The sequence below is a fragment of the Pongo pygmaeus genome, chromosome 8, assembly GCF_028885625.2.
Source record: "Pongo pygmaeus isolate AG05252 chromosome 8, NHGRI_mPonPyg2-v2.0_pri, whole genome shotgun sequence".
NCBI lineage: Eukaryota > Metazoa > Chordata > Mammalia > Primates > Hominidae > Pongo > Pongo pygmaeus.
In genome coordinates, this window is record NC_072381.2 from 49,390,716 (window position 1) to 49,409,095 (window position 18,380).

The 18,380-nt window shown below is 40.7% G+C and overlaps 2 pseudogenes; both read right to left on the minus strand.

Moving 5' to 3' along the window:
* Positions 1-18,380, minus strand: part of LOC129006279 (ras suppressor protein 1-like) — a 164,281-nt pseudogene that overhangs the window by 31,408 nt on the left and 114,493 nt on the right.
* On the minus strand, positions 9,112-16,928 carry LOC129006280 (ankyrin repeat domain-containing protein 54-like; annotated as a pseudogene).

The following is an 18,380-nucleotide window of genomic DNA, read 5'->3' on the forward strand; positions in this document are numbered from 1 at the left end:
AACCTGGGCAACACAGAAAGACCTTGTCTCTACCAAAAAATTTTTTAAAGTAGCTGGGCATGGTGGCACACTTCTGTGGTTCCAGCTACTCAGTAAGCTGAGTTGGGAGGATCACTTGAGCTGAGGGAATTGAGGCTGCAGTGAGCCATGATTATACCATGGCACTCCAGCCTGGGTGACAGAGCAAGACCCTGTCTCAAAAAAAAAAAAACATGGTATATGGTATAATAAGTGCTAGAAAGAGGAATGTACAGAACAGAAACATCTACTTCAGCCCAGGACATCAGAGAGGGCTCCAGAGGAAGTAGATGAAGAGATTTGCCAATCAGTGATAAAAAGATGTGAGTGCATAGAAAGTCTCAATGTTAAAAGTCATATTCAACAATTTGAAAGAATTCACCACTGCTTTATAATAGAGTCAAAAAGAGGTAAACATAATAGTGATGAAGCAGGCAGGAATCACTGTACTCAGGGCCATAGATGCCACCATAAGTTAGTTAGATGTTAATCAAAAGGTAATGGGAGGCATTGGAAGATTTTACTCCAAAGCCTGAACAGCGTGATCAGATTAAAAACACTGATGTGGATGCAACACTGAAAACACTGGAGGCAGGGAAGACTAAAGAGAGAAAGAACAGAAGAAAGTAATTTAGGAAAAAATATTACTCCCTGAACTAAGGCAATGCCAGTAAGAAAGGAGAGAGGGCATATCAAAGATATTATCAATATGGGATGGAGTGAATTTGGAGGTCAGCTGGATGTGAGGCAGGAGGGAAGGGATGGGAGGAGCCTTAGGAGCAGTTGTTAGGTTTTTGGCTGGGTGGATCCATTCATCCCACAGACATTTATTAAGAACTTTCCATGGGACAGACACTGTATTAGGTCCCGGGGATACAGCACTAAACAAACAAAATCCATGTCCTCATGGAGCCTAATTCTAGTGTTAAGACGCAGACAATAAATAAGTAAAATATATAACATGCCATATGGTGAAAGGTATCACGGAGAAAAATAAGGCAGTAAGGGTGGATACTGAGTGTCCATAGGAAGAGGGGCTGATGCTGTCATCAGCAGACTCAGGTATGGAACTCTGGATGATGAGCAAATGAGAGTGTTCATTTGAGACATCTTCAGTTTGAAACTTCTGAATTATCCCCATTGGAGATGCCCAGTAAGTGGTTGGAACAGGAATTTGGAGGACAGAACAGAGGTCTAGACTGCATCTGTAAATATCAACAGAATTTGAATTATCCAGAATTTGGAATTATCAACAGACTGCTTATAGTTTAAGTCCTTAGGATGTATAACAGCAATTGGGGAATTATTTAGAGTGAGAAGAAAGGCCTACAGGAGGATTCCTGAGGGCCTTTAGCAATGTCAGGGAAGCCCTGGAGAGAGGCGCCCAAGAACCAGAGGAAGAATGATACAAGGAATAAAAGGAGAAGAGCTTGGTGTCACAGAAGCCAAACGACAAAAATGTAAAGAAAGACAATGTGATCAACAATGTTAAATGCTGTGGATATAAAATAAGAATTTAAAAAGTTATTTGGGCATATAACTGTGAGGTGACTTGGGAGAACATGAGTGCTTTCATAGGGTTGAAGAAAGAAGGGTGAAAAGAGAGAAAGAGAGAGAGAGACAGACAGACACATAGAGAGAGAGATTAAATAAAGCAGGATCCTGGAGGAGACAATAGGATGGGAACTTGATCCAGAGATACAGGAAGATAATATACAGAGGGGAAAATAGAGTGTAGAGATGTGGATGAATTTATTAAGGATAGTAACAAATGAAGGGTAACAAATGGAAGGGATGATCATGTAATTTCTTCTATTTTCTTTGTAAAGTGGAGCCTAATGTAGTGTGCTGAGAACCAAGAGGAATTGGGGAAAGTCAAGGGTTTAGGGAGTAAAGTTCCAAAAGGCTGTTGTAGTTTATATGGAAAGAAATCGGTGAATTGCTTGGCAGTGTTGAGATGGGAGAACATATGTTTGCAAAGGCATCAGTTTCCATGCATGAATGGATTGACTTGAACACAACCACGGAGTTGGTATTTTGCAAGGGAAGTCTGAAGGAAAGACATGAAGCAAGGGAGTTGGAGGTCATCAATGGGATTTGCAATTTAGAGTTTCAGAGATGGGGGAGTTGGAGGTATTGACAGAATTCAGGATGTGACTATAAGTGGATGAGTGACAGTGGACATAAATGCTGCTAGAGTTGAGCAGATCAAGTATCTGTGTGGCTAAGTGATTGGACAGGTTAATTTCATTGGCATTGTAAGTACATTTACTCCTGTCTGGTTTGTTTGTTGAAAATGTCAAAGAATATTTATTGATAATAGAAAAGTATTTTTTGATAATACTTTGTTTTTTTAGAAAAGAAGTATTAAAAACTCCTTTATCTTCTGGCAAAACATGGCTAATAAATTGTCTCATGCCATTGATCTTGTTTCTCAAATGCATCTAAATCCTGAAGAAATGTAATGAATGAATGCCCCCAGAGTTGTGCAAAGATATATCTGCTTAGTCTTTTAAATACACCAAGATCATAGCTCTGCATCATTCTGCTGTACTGAACGCTCAGTGGGAAGCTGTAACTGCTAGCATACTTACATGCTTATCAAAGTGCTGGATATTTATTCATGCTTCTGTGATGTTCTGCCCCATGCACCATGTGATAATCATTTGGTTGGCTTTAAGAAAGAATGAAATTTCCAATGAGAATAGATAGATGGTCTGGCAAATTAAAAAGTGTCACACCTGGTATCTCCCTCGATAGCAAATCGAGAATTCATTTGCTGGAAAAGAACATGAGGATCATAACAGATGAAAGGAAATTGAGACAAATTACAGAGAAGTCAACTTTAAAAGATGATTTGTGTCCATTAAACGCATCTCCTTCACTAGATCGTAGATTGATTTAACTGTGTTGGCTGACAGCCTGTGGGGGCAACATCTACATCCATGAAGCTGATTCTGCTGGGTATGTGACCTCCCCCAACCACCCTGATAATTATCCTCCGCACGCTGATTGCATTTGGATCTTAGCGGCTCCACCGGAAACACACATACGGCTGCAATTTGAAGGTCAATTCGATATTGAAGTAACACCCAAGTATGTCACTTCCATTTTCATTTTTTTCCTACCCGAAGTTAGTATTTTTTAACTGTCATGTCTCAGAACAATTCATTTCTTTCAGTAGCACATACTGCAGGGAAATCTAGGGGAAAAGTGAAATGCTTAATAACTCAGGCCTGAAAACACAGTCTGCCAGCAACTCCCCCATCAGCTAAGCGGGTTATGTACATGGATACTGTCCCTTGTGACCCTAGACACTTCCTGCAAGGGACGCTGAGGGTGGCTACTTGAGATTGATGTTTATCCATTCTTCCTCCCACAGGAAATATATCGTGTTTCTGAGAGATGAATATTTATTTGCCCAGCCTCTTATTCAGTGTCACAAATGATAAAATGTCTGTTTAACAAATGGAAATTTGTGTGGTGTGTCACCAGCGGTCACCAGTGTCAGAACAGTACTAAAGCACGTACAGTATAATTTCTCAGTCTTTACTGAATAAGAGTTCTGCAAGTATTACAAAACAGAGAGTAAGTCTTACTATGTTGAAGAGAAAGTAAAAATACATAGATTGTAAAAAACCATTTTCCTCTTTCCTTTAACAAAAGTGTGTATATGTTTGCATGAATGCAGCTGTGGTGCAAAACTTAGATATAAGAGCTTTTGTTGCTCTTTCTGGCACTGGATTTAATACTACTTTTCCACTCATGGAGCATTAATTAGCTGATGTAACTTCCTCAAGAAACACTAGATACATGGTTGTCTACTTTTATGGACACAGAAAATTCCGGTTGGGACTCTGTTAGTCCCAATTACTGAGCTGTTAGAGAATTTATCTTTGTCATGTGAAATGTATCAAATCATTGTGTGGAAAAAAATACTTGTTGTTTTTTGAAATTCATAGGGATTAATTTGAAAACAACATTTATATTTGTAAAACCAATACAGAATATGGAAGGGAAGTAAATATTCTTCAATGCAGAACATGTAAACCCTGTCTTTTTGAGCTGCTAATGAAAGAATGTATTATTAGGAAAAATATCATACAGCATTTTAATGTGACACGTGGCTTACGCTGATTCTATCATAGTCTTTTATGCTAAGAAATGATGATTTAATAATATCTTCAAAGAAAGTAAGTGAAGTTGTCATTATCAAAATAAGTCAAGGCAATTGACCATGTAAATTTAACACAATTTTGTTTCCACTTTAGCTGTACTTCCAACTGCCTCTAGTTGTGGGATGGAGTGGATTCAGATGCACCAATACTTTCCAAATTTTGTGGGACATCTTTGCCCAGCAGTCAGTGGTCCTTAGGAGAGGTTATGTATTTGAGATTTCGATCTGACAACAGACCCACTCATATGGGATTCAAGGCAAAGTATTCTATAGGTAATATATATATTTTTAACTTTTATTTTAGGTTCGGGGTACATGTGCAGGTTTGTTATATAGGTAAACTTGTGCCATGGGGGTCATTGTAAAGATTATTTCATCACCCAGGTACTAAGCCTAGTATCTAATAGTTATTTTTTCTGCTCCTCTCTCTTCTCCCACCCTCCACCCTATCAAATGAAAAAAACATTCCATGCTCATAGATCGGAAGAATCAATATTATTAAAATGGCCATACTGCTCCCCCAAATCTACAGATTCAATGCTATTCCTATCAAACTACCATGACATTCTTCACAGAACTAGAACAAAACTATTTTAAAACTCATATGGACCCCAGAAAGAACCCAAATAACCAAGGCAATCCTAAACTAAAAGAACAAAGCTGGAGGCATCACAATACCTGACTTGAAACTATACTACAGGGGTATATAGTAACCAAAACAGCATGGTACTGGTACAAAAATAGACACATAGACCAGTAGAATGGAATAGAGAGCTCAGAAATAGGGCCTCACACCTACAGGCATCTGATCTTCAACAAAGCTGACAAAAGCAAGCAATGGGGAAAAGACTTCCTATCCAATAAATGATGCTGGGAGAACTGGCTAGCAATAGGCAGAAGATTGAAACTGGACCCGTTCCTTATACCATATACAAAAATCAGTTCAAGATGGATTAAAGACGTAACTGTAAAACACAAAACTATAAAAACCCTGGAAAACATTTTTATATTAAATAAAAGAGTTGTTTTAGAATGAATATGTTAAAATATTTTTTAAAACCATGACTTTTTAAAAAGAAGTCATTCTATCTGCCTAATTTTAAAAATATTTTAATGCTAGAAATAAGGAGTGTAAATGTTTAAAACCACAGTCATCAACTTTAATTTCTCCTTTTATTTTTATTTTAAAATGTAATCTTAGTAAACTTGAATATTTTATATTTTTTCTAACTTGTCTGTGAAGAAATATGTGTAGTTAAATCAAACTCCTGTTTCTTCTGCTTACTATGAAATTCAGTAGTTCTCTCTTATCCATGGTTTCATGTTCCATGGTTTAAATGCCCTTAGTAAACAGAGGCCCCAAAAATAGGTGAGTACAGTACACCAAGATATTTTGAGAGACCACATTTACATAACTTTTCTTACAGTATATTATGATTGTTCTATTTTATTATTAGTTATTGTTGTTAACCTCTTACTATGTTTAATTTACAAAGTAAACTTTATCATAGGTACGTATATATAGAAAAAAATTGTCTATATGTCTATATAGGATTTGGTACTATCCAAGGTTTTAGGCACTCACTGGGGGGACTTGGAATGTATCCCCCAAGGAAAAGGAAGAACTACAGTATGTTTATTACTTTAAGTAATAAAACTATTTAAGAACCAGATAACTATATTTAGAACAATGTCTTTGAATTCCTCATCATATATAAAATAATTAAGCTTTTTTTTTCTCTGAGTCTCTAGTGCCAAATCAGCCACTGGATAAAAAGCAAATATGTCTTTTCAGGATTTTGATTTCCTTATTTAAAAATTAAGCAGTAACTTTGCTTGTTGAAGATTCACTATAGTACAGTCACAATAGCACATAATTTAGTATCTAATAGGTCTAGACACAAACCAAACAAATATTTAATATAGCAAAAGTTCAGAAAACCTAGTTGTAACAATATTTAACTACACCATAGATCATGTTATATCCTGAGTCAAGCTGCATATAATTCAATTAGCTATCACATCCAGCTAATAAGACATAATTGAATAGTAATTTTCAAGGCCCTGAGATTTCTGTTACTGTAGTGAACAGTTTAGTTGATAGTAAAACTAGAAATGGCAGGTGTCCCCACAGTACCCCTTCCAGCTGAGCTTGGGTTCAGTCTTTAGAATCAACACAGGGTTCTAGGCAGGTCAGATGAGTCTACCAGTTTGTTCTTGAGATGAAACTTGCTTGTGACTAATAGCTCTTACATGGTGTCCCAAAAGAATTAATGTGACATTACAGAATACGCCATTTGGTCATCATCTTGTTTCCCATTATTGGATTGGACTTGTGGTATCATTTCTGTTTACATCAACCCTAGAATTCAAATAATGAGGAAAGCACTAACCATTTTCAGAATTTTAAAAACTTCAATTCATAGTCACTTGGCACTTAAAAATTTTCACATGTGCTGGTGAAATGAAAAAAAAAACAATTTGTAATGGAATCTTTCTTTCTTTCTTTCTTTCTTTTTTTCAGCTCAGTGTGGGGGAAGAGTAACAGGGCAAAGTGGTGTTGTTGAAAGCATTGGCCATCTAACGCTTCCATATAGAGACAACTTATTCTGTGATTGGCATCTCCAGGGGCTCTCCAGACACTATCTCACCATCTCTTTTGAAGATTTTAACCTTCAGAATCCCTCTGACTGTGAAAAAGGCTTCGTGGAGATCTGGGACTATCATACTTCTGGTTAGTGAAATATATCTGCTCTCTTTGGGGTGCTTACTTTCGCATGTACTCATTCAGCCTCTGAAGTTTCTTCACTTCCAAGAAAGGCAAAATCATGTCTATACTCTGCAGAGAAGTGCAGATTAATGAGCTTTGGGCAGTACCAGCGATTCTCTCCCTCAATTCTACCATTAACAATGGATGTCCAGAGCCCAGGTGTCATATAGTCTACCCTGGAGGCCACTTGGGGGGAGCAACGGTAGTGGGAAGGCACCCTGTTGCTGCTGAGACATCCCCTTGCCACATGCCGTTATTTGAGGGATGTTCTATAGCTCGAGGCAGGGAGAGGGTCATGCATGTCTCCTGGCAGTAGCATAAGGCAGATATTTGTCACTCTGTTGTCTCAGACCACTTTTTCAAACAAATAAACAAGCCTTCCTCATTGTCCTGAGATATCCTTCCCCTAACTGGTTGCATTTTTTTCAGTTCTTCATATATTTGAATATGTTAATTTTCATTTTTTTTCCTGTTTTCTTGACAGAGATTAACGTTTCTTCATGGATAAGGTCTTTTTTTTTAATTATTTTCTTTGTACATGCAGGACACCTCGAATAGAGGTTAAAAGAAATCAATTACCTGGATGTATATATTTAATTGTTTGTCTCTCACAGGAAACATCTTGGGCAGATACTGTTGAAGCACCATTCCTGACAGCATAGACACTTCTAGCAATAGTGCCATGGTCAGGTTTGTCACAGATGGCTCTCTGACTGCCTCAGGATTCAGACTGCGATTTGAATCCAGCATGGAAGGTGATTTCATTGATTCATTCAAAACAACATTGAGCACCTGCATTGGACAGACACTGTGCTAGGCACTGGTGTTACAATAGTTTGAAAAACAAAAGAAAACATAACCCCTATCTTCTGGGACCTTAATCAAAAAGTCACACTGATAAATAAAAAATTACAGCTGTGATCAATGCTTTAAGGGAAAATAACTAGTTTCACGAGAGATACAATAATAGGATGAGAGTTATACTGCAATGCCCACCTTAAGAAAGTCCTGTAGTTACTCACAATTTGCCTTACTGCAAATCCAACAATCTCAGATGAAATAAAGATCTTGTTTGGAAAAACAGGATACTTACATTAACCTCCTGATTTTCCTGATTTTTTTTTTGCAAAGATGGGGTCTTGCCTTGGCCTCCCAAAGTGTTGGGGTTACAGGCTTGAGCCACCACTCCTGGCTGATTTCCCTGATTCTTTTTTTTTTTTTTTTTTTTGAGATTGAGTCTTGCTCTGTCACCCAGGCTGGAGTGCAATGGTGCGATGTCGGCTCACTGCAACTTCCGCCTCCCGGGTTCAAGCGACTCTCCTGCCTCAGCCTCCTGAGTAGCTGGGATTACAGGTGCCCGACACCACGCCCAGCTAATTTTTGTATTTTTAGTAGACATGGGGTTTTACCATGTTGGTCAGGCTGGTCTCGAACTCCTGACCTCGTGATCTGCCCGCCTTGGGCTCTCAAAGTGCTGGGATTACAGGTTTAAGCCACAACACCCGACCTGATTTTCCTGATTCTTAAGTTCATTATATTCATTGCTTTCTCATATTTCTTGGGCCATGATGATAAATTGCTGTCTGTGGACTATCATCCATGGAAGCCAGGGTTAAATATTAATAGAGATAGGAAATGAATGTATATGTTCACTAAAATCCTCACACACATAAATACGGAGAATAATTTTGTCTAGAAGGATAATTTTTAAATAACTGAATTTTGAGAGCTTTCCTGATGGAAAGAGACATTTTGATTTGATTGGAAGTTTTCTTGGCTTTTTTCCCCCACATCAGAGTGTGGTGGGGATCTTCAGGGCTCTGCTGGAAGATCTACTCCTCCCAACTACCCGAACCTAATTCCTCATGGCCGGATCTACGAGTGGAGAATCACCGCCCCAGAAGGAAGGCAGATCACCCTAACGTTTAGCAACCTGAGGCTGGTCATGCATCCGTCCTGCAACAGTGAGCATGTGGATAGTCAGTCTTCCCTGTGGCCTGAGATGTTATATTCCATCATTTAAGGAGTTTACTGACCCATAAATCATAGTCAGAAAACTAGGTCAGGAAAATTGCCATCTATGCAACTATAACTCAGACAAATTCTAGTATTGTTGAGAGAACAAAACACAGTAAACTGTCAAAATAATTGTAAAAGTTGTTTTAAGAGACTATCAGCTATCACTCCATGCATGAGGGTCATAGATAGAATAAATTTTAAGAGTGAATGATAATGACAAATGGCAAAACTGGGGAGGCTGTGGGATGCTAAGCCTACAGCAGCACATAGATGAATGGGACCGGAGTTACAGCACCAGCCACCACCGAAAGTTCTGAGCAGATGGGTTGTCCTGCATAATGACTGCTCTCTCCAGGGGTGCAGAACTACCTGACCTCCACGTCGCCAACCTCCAGTGGTTTCAGATGTGCCCTCAGCACTCTCAGCTTCCTGCAGTGAAAGAAAGCAAATGAGATCCCTGAGTGTGAATAACAAATAGACTGTTAACTGTGAAGTGCTATACATACATATGTGTGTGTAGATAGGTAGATTGGATTAATATTAGTACATTTCTCCACCCAACTTGCCCCTTCTGCAGTATATGCTATCTCAGTAAATAATTCCAAACTTCTGGTTGCTAAGGTCAAAAATCTTGATGTCTATTTTGGAATACTTCCTCTCACACCCTATATGGCATCTATAAGCAAGTCCCACTGCGTGTATCTTTAAAAATATCCAAAATCAAACTACTTATTATGTGTACTACTACCACCCCCACCATTCACTTGGATTATTTTATCAGTTCCACCTGGTGCCCCTGCCTCCATTCTCATCTCCCTACATTCTCAACTGAATGACATTATTAATATATACATGAATATATTAATAATTTTGAAGTTTTGGGTTGCTTATTTGGGGTCAGTTTTCTTCATGTTCCTATCTCCTGTTTACTCGTATTGGTCTCTGCCTTTTACATTAGTCACTTCCCTAAATGTCTGCTGATCCTTGGCTATTCATTCAAATTTAAGAATGAATTAGCGAAAGGATGACTGGCATCTCTGTATGCATGAGGGTGCCTCGACTCTTTAAATAGGGAAACCTACAAACCTACAAATGTCATATTCACAGGTCTTTTCTGTTGGGGAAGTTAAAACTCCAGCGAGGAATCACTTTTCGAATTAATTTTTTTCTGAATCTTTTGCATAATGTCCACATTCCTTTTTCTGAAATATATTTTTATATGTTCAATGTTTATTTTGGTTCCTCTTTACTCTGCTCCAAACAAGGCATGTGGGTTGGCCTTTGCCCTCACTCTATTTGATTGAGAACTTGCCAAAAAGAGGAAGAAGAAAGATGAAAGAGGGGAGAAGAAGGAGGATGAGAAGGAGGAGAAGAGGAAGGAGAGGGAGAAGGAGACAGAGGGAGAAGGGGAAGGAGAAAAAAAGAAGAAAGAGAAGGAGAAAAGAAGGAAAGGAGAAGAAGAAGAAGGAGAAAGAAAAGGAGGAGGAGACTGAGAAGGAGAGGGAGAAAGAGAAAAGAAGGAGAAGAAAGAAAAAAAGAAAAGAGTGAAGAAGAAAGAAGATCTGCGGTGCAGAGGAGGCAGCTGACTTTCATTGCACTGCTTCCTGCCTATGCCTTATCCAGCTGATCCGAGCCTAAAATTTCTCCAAACTCACCTGCCTATCTGACTGTCTGTACAGACAGAGAAAATGAAAAGCTATGCCACCCAGTGTGTCCTACAATACGACCTGTATCTGATTTTGTCCCTGTTCATAGCAAATTTTATAGCCTGTCCTAAATCTCATGTGCCTACTTCCTAGCCATTTGTATTCTGAGAGTTGTAGTTTCTGAGTACAAAAGGGATTAGAGGACAATGATGGGAATTCTAGCACAAGGCAGAAGTCCATGTGATAAATGGATGACTATAACATGTTCAGTCATTGTGATTCTATGCCAAAGGCAGACACAGAGGCAGGATAACAGCCATTGATCATGGTTTCCAACATGTACCATTAACCTTATAGTTGGTTCTAATCCCTTTTGATTTTGGCAATGTGATGCCCATTCCTGTTTTCAGCATTATAGAAATATTTGTCCTCCTCTGCTTCTTTATAAACTACTTCATGGTTTGGAATCAGAGGGATGGTTTGAATCCCAGTTCTATTATTACTAGTTATTTGAACTTCAGCAAATTACATTATCTTTCTGAATTCTGGTATCTTAATCTGGAAAACAGGGATACTATTAGCTGCTTGGGAGGGTGTTGTGCTGATTGGATAAGACAGACTGAGTAGATGATGAGCAGGCTGGCATTTTTGTCTGCTCAGTAAATGATAGCAAACTCTTCTTCTGGTCCCGTGAGCCGGAAGACACTTTAAACCAGAAGCCCCCAGAGAGCTAAGTTTAATTAATTATAGTAAATTTTAAAAGCTTTTGTTGTGGAGTGCATTCTCCTACTGCACAACTTTTAGTGCCACAGTCTGAGTCATTATTTCTAATCTTGAGTCATTCAAATCCTTTTAAACACCGGAATATCAATCACTCAATCAATGAATTATTATTTAGTTATTTCATCTAATTTTTTTTGATTTTGTACAGCATTGGAACAATAGTTTGCCAATTATTGTAACTACGTGAATGACTACAGTTATTATTTAATATTTTGGAGTCAATAATAATCCATTCTTAAAAATTCAAATAAGTAAGAAAATTGAAGCTTTGAATCCATAACTAATGAGGAAAGAACTATTATGTTTAATTGCATATGGAGATTGATTTTTCAAATTACTTTTCAAGGTATTTAAAAATATCTGCTTGCCAGGTGTGGTGGCTCACACCTGTAATCCCAGCACTTTGGGAAGCTGAGGCAGGTGGATCACCTGAGGTCAGGAGTTCGAGACCAGCCTGACCAACATGGTGAAACCCCATCTCTACTAAAAATACAAAATTACCTGGGCACAGTGGTGCATGCCTGTAATCTTAGCTACTTGGGAGGGTGAGGCAGGAGAATCACTTGAACCTGGGAGGCAGAGGTTGCAGTGAGCCGAGATCATGCCATTGCACTCCAGCCTGGGCAACAAGAGCAAAACTGCATCTCAATAAATAAATAAATAAATAAAAATTAAAATAAATAAAAATATCTGCTTTATTATATACATCAAATCATCAGAAACTAACATTTAAGCTTCCTTTCCAAATAACAAAAGTCCTGATGCATTGTTAAGAAAAACTGCCCATCAGTGAGCTCTGCACACCACATTGTAAGCACGATGGCTTATCTCCTTTACATTGGGAGCTCGGTTTCCAGTTCCAAAGTGTATAGCAGCTTTTAATCTATCACCACATGGCAGGAAGGCATTACTGCAATACTTTCATTCTAGTGAAATCACCCTGAGGTCACAAAATGTGTTCAGGAATGCATTGTTAGGTCATTCATTTTAGGGGAGGGTTCCCATAGAAGAAAGTGGGTCTGGGCTGGGAATATCACCTCCTAGGAAATATGCAGTAAGATGGATTGTGTGTCTAAAGGTTACTCAATGGCATTAGAAGTAACTCACCCCAGCTAGAGAAACTGTGTAGTAGTGTGAATGTAAGGAGTGAGATTAAATCTTCAGGAAACACAATGAAAGTCATTTTTTTTCACGGATGGATCCAGGTCGCATGGAGGCTTCACTGCTTCTTATACCTCCGGTGAAGATGCAGATAATGTGGGATGTTGTAAATGTACTTCATTTTAATCTGGTGCATTGCAGATGCCCCCCAGCCACTGCCAACGGCAGCAGAGCCATCCATTTTCCCTTTAGTGATCAAAGTTCACTAGGAATCTTTGACATAAGACAAACACATATAAGCAGATCAAAAACTTACTGCAGATGGAAAAAAGCTTTCTGATTTCAGGAAGAAACTACTATGGTGAATTTAAAACTTTTAATGCCATTAGATGAGCTTCTAGCACAGTTTCAGTCATATTACCATGAGGATCGGTGACCTGTTCCATAGTCCTTGGTCAATTATTTGGTGCTGAAAGAGACCATCTACCTCCTAGAAGGTAACTTAGTCTCGGAGAGTAATTAATTTTGCTGGGGACAGAACAGGCTTTATTGTTTCTGGTCATCTATTCACACACGTATTTCCAGTGAAAATAAATGGGAGGTTTTATTTGATATAGAATATTTCAAAATTAAACAAGATATGGCCTCTAATTATAAATATCCTCCTATTTCCTGGATTGGTGCTACTATCTAAGGGTTTTAAAATTTAGAAGTGGGAGTCAATATTAAAAAAGAAAAAACCCACTAAGTTATTTCATTGGTACAAGAAGCATCTGTTCCTTTATTAAAAGGGGGCAAATTCATTGGTAGGTCAATGTCCTATTGTCTGTTTGATTTAAATTAAATTATTAGATCAAGTGGAGAATTGCTAATCAAGCCATTAGGACCTGCCACCATTATATTTGGGTATTCCTCTAAATTAATTATTAATGAGCAGAGGGCCTCAATATTTGGACATATTGATACAGAGCCAAACCCCAGCCACCTAATCTACACCAACAGGAAGATAGAGAAGTTGTTGATTTTTGCACATTTTTCCTTTTTAAACTTGTAGAAACTTGCATAATTTGCTTGCCTTTTACCCATAATCCTGATTGCATCTAGAAAAACAAATCAAAGCAGTAATGTTGATGTTTTAGTTACTGTTCCTGTATTGTTTGTCTCTTCTGTTGTGGCCTGAATCTTACTACTACTTTCTGTTGCCTTCTGTTTTCTTAGTGTGTGGTGGGTCTCTTCCAAATACTCCTGAAGGAAACTTTACTTCTCCTGGCCATGATGGAGTCAGGAATTACTCGAGAAACCTAAACTGTGAATGGACTCTCAGCAATCCAAATCAGGAAAATTCATCTATTTATATTCATTTTGAAGATTTTTACCTAGAAAGTCACCAAGACTGTCAATTTGATGTCCTTGAGTTTCGAGTGGGTGAGTTCTAAGAACACATTCTCCCATTTATCTACAATATTCTTTTTATCTTTTTGTTGTTGTGGCTGCTGTTGTTGTTTTGAGACAGGAGCTCACTCTCTGCCCAGACTGGTTGTGGGCAGTCCAAACCTTGGGATAATTTGTTGTAGGAAGATTGAGGTAACCTCTTTTGCCCTCTTGGTGGTGGTGGGAAAGGCCTCAATCTGCCTGTTGAAAGTGGTCAACAGGGGTGAGGATATAGTCATGTTTCTTGAGATGGGGCATATGAATGAAATCAATTTTCCAGGTTTGTAGTGGCCTCTGAACACTGGAAGGTGCCCTTTAGCTTGATTTCTGGGCTAAGTGGGTGGTCTGAGTGCTCCCTGGAAAGAAACTTGGTTGCAGATGGTACGGGCCTGCGTGAGTTGTTGAAGGGTGGTGGCCATGGCAGGAGACTGCAGGTGAGGTTACAAAAGCTGAAGCAGAGGACGATAGCTGGTGTGAAAGAGGCTGTGAATGTGAGTGAGTGTGGATTTTTTCTGGGACATGGGCAAAATGAGCTTATTGTCTAGAAAGAACCAGCCCTCCTTGTTTGTGGCCCCAGCCAAAGAAAGATTGAGGCTTTATTCTTGTGAGTATGAGGGCTGTTGAGCTGGGAAACAGGTAGTAGGGGTTGGGGCTTAAGGGCTGACTGTTTAGCTGCAGAACCAGCTAATGAGTTTCCTTCTGATAACAGGTTTGTTAAGAGCCTGGTAAGAGGTACAAGATTGACGAAGGGAAGGTTAGTAGTGGAGGTAAGTGAAAGCTTGAATATAGGAAACCTCGGACCACTTGCCATTGCAGTGGATAAAATTTTCAAGATTTCGTTGAATTTGAAAGTCAAAGATTCCATTTTAAGGCCATTGACTACCATTGTCCAGTCGCTATTGGGGCCAGGCCATGTTACAAAAGAAAATTGAACGTTTGGGCTTAATGTGAGGGCTGCGACCTAGAGTCTGGAGGTTGCAAGGGAGACAGCCAAGTGATGTGTCACAGGGAAACCTTCTTCAGGTGGATTTTGAGGCTTCAGTGCAATACTAGCTTCCTGTTGCTACTGCAACAAATTATTATTATTATTTTATTTATTTATTTATTTTGAGATGGAGTCTCGCTCTGTCGCTCAGGCTGGAGTGCAGTGGTGCGATCTCAGCTCACTGCAAGCTCCACCTTGTGGGTTCATGCCACTCTCCTGCCTCAGCCTCCCAAGTAGCTGGGACTACAGGGACCCGCCACCACACCTGGCTAATGTTTCGTATTTTTAGTAGAGACGGGGTTTCATTGTGTTAGCCAGGATGGTCTCGGTCTCCTGACCTAGTGATTCACCCGTCTTGGCCTCCCAAAGTGCTGGGATTATAGGCGTGAGCCACACACTTAGTGTCTTTAAACAACATATATGTATTCTTTTACAGTTCTGGAGGCCAGAATTCTAAATTCCCTCCCACTGAGTCAAGTTGGGAGCAGGGCAAGTGCTTTCAGGGGCTCTGTGGGAGAATCCATTTCCTGGCTCTGGAGGCAGCCTGCACTCCTTGACTTTTGATGCCCTCCTTAAATGACTCCAATTTCTCGCTTCCATCACTACACCTCCCACCACTCTCCCATCACCTGCTCTGCTCTTACAAGGATCCAAGTGAGTACACCAACTTGCCACCTAAAGAAGCTGGGATAATCTTCCCTACCAAAGGTCCTTAACTTCATTACATCTGCAAAGCTTCTTTTACCATATAAGGTAATGTTTACAGGTTCCTGGATCAGGATATGGGCATCTTGAGGGGCCACTTATAAGCCTAATACAGCTAGGCTGCAAAATACTACAAGTAGACTGGAAAACCATTACACCCTCTGGCGTTTTAATGATTGGGAGCAAAACAGTTGGGATTTTTTGCTTTGGGGTCCTTCTTAACTTTGCATTTTTAAGGTCTAGAGTCCCTCTTAAACTTGTAGTTTTAAGGTCTAGCCCTCATCAACCCTCTCTTCCAACCAGAGACACCCACTGCAGTGTTTCCTTGAAAGTCTGGTGACATGTCTAAATCTAAGTTCTGATGAGAGGCACAGGGCCAACCAACAGCCCCCATGGCAGCCCCCTTGGCCAGAGGGTGCCCATGTAGGCCAAACCTGGTGACTGAAACAAGCTCATGGCTGGGAAGGAACATAGAGAAGGGTCTAGGGCCTGGTGAGGACACCATGGAGGCCATGGGGTGAGCGAGGTCTGCTAGGACAGTGCAGGTCTGTGGAGCTGAAGTGAGGCTGTAGAGCCTGGCCTAGTGCCGCAGGAGCCGGAGGAAGAAGCTGGGGGCTATCGCCCCGGTCCACAGAGATGCTGGAGACTGTGGCGCTAGGAGTGGCCCTGAGGCTGTGGAGAGAGCATCTCTACACCACAGCATCTGGGGGTGACGGCAATTTCCTCACCTGACAAGGACAGCTTCCAAGTCCCAGATGTTGGGCTTTTTCTTTGTACTCAGAGACTAGTGGGGGCAGTGACAGGAAGCCAGGGAGCCTCTCTTGCTACCTCCTCCATGCTCTGTATCCAAAGACTGAGGGAGGTGGAGCTGGCTGGGAGGTCGGGCACTTCATCCACCTGCTCTTTGGTACTGGTCATCTGGAGGTGGGTGCAGAGGTGGCCCAGCCATTCCCATTGTTCATGTCACTGTAGGTGCGCCGGGTACTTCCTCATCATTGGGAGGATCTGCTTCACCTCCGGTCACACAGCCTCCAGGCAGTGGGAGTGGTCCTCCTGCAGGATGTTCAGCTTCAACTTTGCCAGGTATGGAAGCATATGGCCAGCTTGGTCCAGGGCATCCACCAGGTCCCTCGTGGAAGCAGTATGGTGATGACAGAGTCGTGGTTGGTGCAGGCCAGAATCTGGTCTTTACCATTGCAGGAGGCAAAGTGTAGAGCTGTGTGGCCTTGTCAGCTGCACAGGGATCCATGCCATTTTCCAGCAGCTGCCACACTTTTTCCACATCGTTGGCATTGGCAGCATTGGCGTTGTCTCCCTCATTCTCTTAAGAGCTGCATCTCTTTGCTCATGGGCCTGAGCCAGCAGTGGGGCCTGGCAGTGAGCCTCAGCCACCAGCAGGGATCTTGCAGCACAGCTCCTGGTGCAGCTCTGCGTCATACTGCCACCAGTCGTGTAGTAGTGCAATGGGGACTTGGCCAGGAGGCTTCCTGGCCCGGGAGGCCCATGCAGCTGCCCAGTGCAGACCCGAAATCAGCGAAGGAGAAGCAGCCCCAGGTACCTTTCAGCTTTTGTTGTTGTTGCTGTTGTTGTTTTGGTTTTTGAGGCAGGGTCTCGCTCTTTTGCCCAGGCTGGAGTGTAGTGGCGCTACCTCTGTTCTCTGCACCCTCTGCCTCCTGTGCTCAAGCCATCCCCCCACCTCAGTCTCCCAAGTAGCTGAGACTACAGGTTCACTCCATCAGGCCTGGCAAATTTTTTGTATTTTTGGTAGAGATGGGGGTTTCACCATGTTGCCCTGAGCTCAAAGCGATCCGCCCGCCTCAGCCTCCCAAAATGCTAGGATTACAGGCCTGCACCACCATACCTGGACACTCTAAAGACTTATTTCCACACAGCTAAGACATGTTTTAGGAAGTTTGCTAAAATACCCCTGGAGACCCCCTTATTGTGGTCTCCCTTTTGCCGTGTTTAATTTGATTGATCTTTTCTGCCCTCCTGCTTTTCAGAAATTTAAAGGCTAAAAAGAGGACCTAAACTTTAAAACTTCTCTTTTAGTCTCCCATTAAACTAATTGTAAGAACCACCAAAAAAGGGAAAAGTTCTTTGGAAAAATTATTTGGAAAGCAGTAAAATGATACGGACTGTTAGGATGTAAAACATAGGATATAAGTCATTATATGTTAGTGCTGCTCTGACATAGGGACCTATTACTGAGAATCAACTTTTGCTCAATTTTCAGAGAAATGGAATGGTTGCATCACTTATCTACGTAAACAACTGAAGAACTGTCTGAAAGAAAATATGGTATGTTTAAACTGGAAAAGTCCTGTAATACTTTGTTCATGAGCATTTACACAGTGGAGTTACTGTTCATTTTGGGGGTACTGTGGACAAGCCCAGGGCTGCCGGTGAATCGAGTCATCCTTACACGTCTCTCCTTGTAAGGTGCTTTGCAGTGTCTGTCTAAATATTAGAAACATTCTTTGTTTCTAGATTACTGCAAAGCTAAGAAAAAGCTATATTTCTTTTTTTTTAAATTTTATTATTATTATACTTTAAGTTTTAGGGTACATGTGCACAATGTGCAGGTTTGTTACATATGTATACATGTGCCATGCTGGTGTGCTGCACCCATTAACTTGTCATTTAGCATTAGGTATATCTCCTAATGCTACCCCTCCCCCCTCCCCCCACCCCACCACAGTCCCCAGAGTGTGATGTTCCCCTTCCTGTGTCCATGTGTTCTCA